Consider the following 2,467-nt stretch of genomic DNA (forward strand, 5'->3'; position numbering starts at 1 on the left):
AGAAATGGGGTAGGTAATGCTCCTTGCAGGTCCTTTGGTGTATGGTGATGTATCCCGCAGCTCTGACAATGGAAATTTTTTTCCTATTAATGGATACCAAATTGTTGCTGGGGGCTTACAGGTGAGCCACATCTTTATTTGGCCATTTTGCTAACGTCATTCCACACTGCATTCTTGCTTGCATGGTTTCTAAGAATTTGGGTGTGATTCTTATCTTTGCTCCTTTATAGATAAGTTTTTTTTTGTTGTTGTTATTGTTGTTGTTTTTAAACGCTGGCTTCTTTTAAGATCTTGTCTTTATCTTTTATTTTCTACAGTTTTTTTCTATGCCTCATTACAGTTTGTAGGTTTTTTTTTTTTTTTTTCTCTCACATTTCCTGCCTAGTGTTCTCTGAGCTTCCTGATGAAGAGTTTGGTGTCTAGTACTAATGTGGGGAAAATTCTGTCATTATTACTTCACGTATTTTTTTCTTTTCCTTCCTTTTCCCTTTTTTTTTCTTCTCTCACTCTCCCTTTCTCCTTTCCTCCCTTCCTTCCTTCCAATATTCCCATTACATGTATGTTACACCTTCGGTAGTTGTCTAGGACAAAACAATCCTTGGTTTTTCTTTACTCTCACACTACCACCACACTACCGCACTTCACTTCTGACAACAGATATGCGGACTACCCCCACCCTCCCCCCCTACACAACTGAGCAATTTTCAGCAACACCAGCTGGTGTCCTACAGTTCAATTTTTTAAAAAAAATTATATTTATTTATTTATTTGAAAAATAAAGATCACAAGTAGGCAGAGAGGCAGTCAGAGAGAGAGAGAGGAGGAAACAGCCTCCCTGCTGAGCAGAGAGCCCAATGTGGGGCTCAATCCCAGGACCCCGGGATCATGACCTGAGCCGAAGGCAGAGGCTTTAAACCACTGAGCCACCCAGGCACCCCAATTCAGTTCAATTTTGACAGTATCTGGTGTTGGTGTAGACCCCACAGGTTAAGGGCTTGGTCTCAGAAGACTGCCCTTCCTACCTCGGTGTCATTTGCAAGTCCCAGCTTGTCATTTTTTCCTCTCACCAACCAACTATAAATTGGAGGTTTCTATGCCCCACCCTTTGGGTTCAGTCTTTGGTTGAACAGCGCACTGAACTCACTTTGACTTAGATGTTACCTATATGTCTGTTATGTAATAAAGGATAGAAAAAAGTACAGATGAATAGCCACATGAAGTCATACATTGGGTGAGGTCCTGAAGAGTCCTGAGTGCAGGGACTTTTGTCCCCATGGAGTTGGGTGTACCACCTTCCTGGCACATGGATGTATTCACCAATCTGGAAGCTCTCTTACCCCTGTACTTTGGGGGTTTTATGGAGGCTTCATTATATAATATGATTGGTCAGTAACTCAGTCTCCAGTACCTCACTCCTTCCTGGAGGATGGGAGGCAGGATGGAATTTCCTTATTTATTTCTGCTGAACAACTCTCATCCTAAAGCCATCCAGGAGCCCACCAAGAGTCACCTCATCAGAACAAAAGACATTCCTGTCACCCAGGAATTCTAGGGAATTTAGGAGCTTTCTGTTATTGACTAGGGTCAAAGAAGAAGTATTAGAAAAAAATAAGCTCCTAATATTCTTATCACATAGGAAATTACAAGGGTTTTGTTTTGTTTTATCTCTGTACCAGAAACTAGGGGCAAAGACCAACATATGTATATTTTCTATTATGTCTCAATAATTGTCCCACAGGTCTTGGATAGACTCTTCTGGTTTTTTCAGTATTGTTTTTCTGTTTTCCTTTCATTTTTGGAAATTTCTATTGTGATCTCTTCAAGCTTGGCTATCTGTTGCTCAGCTGTGTCTTCATTTCTGTTACAGTGATTTTGACCTCTAGTATTTCTTTTGATTCTTTCTTAGAACTTTCATCTTTTTGCTTACATCGCCCATTTGTTCTTGCATGTGTCTACTTTATGTAGAGCCTTTAGCATATTAATTGTTTTAAATTCCTTGTCAAATTATTCCTTTATCCTTGCCACATTGGAGTCTGATTCTGATGCTTTCTTTGTCTTTTCAAACTGTGCTTTTTGGCTTTTAGTATGCCTTGTGGGTTTTTTTCTTGTTAGCCATTCATGATGTACTCTGCTATAGATGGAATTTTGTATCCTCCCCAAATTCAAAATTCCCCCCAAAATGTTCAAACCTAATTCCCAATGGGATGATATTTCTCAGTAGGGCTTTTGGAAGGTGATTAGTTCATGAGGGGGGAACCTTTAAAAATGGGACTAGAAAGCTTATAAAAGAGACCCCAGAGAACTCCCTTGCCTTTTCTGCCATTTGAAAACATACCTAGAAGATGGCTATCTATGAACCAGAAAGTAGCACCTACAAGATCTTGATCTTGAACTATCCAGCCTCCAGAACTGTGAAAAATACTTTTTGTGAGTGGTTTATAACCCACCCAGTTTATAAACTACTACT

Source organism: Mustela nivalis (assembly GCF_964662115.1).
Source record: "Mustela nivalis genome assembly, chromosome: 7".
Lineage (NCBI taxonomy): Eukaryota > Metazoa > Chordata > Mammalia > Carnivora > Mustelidae > Mustela > Mustela nivalis.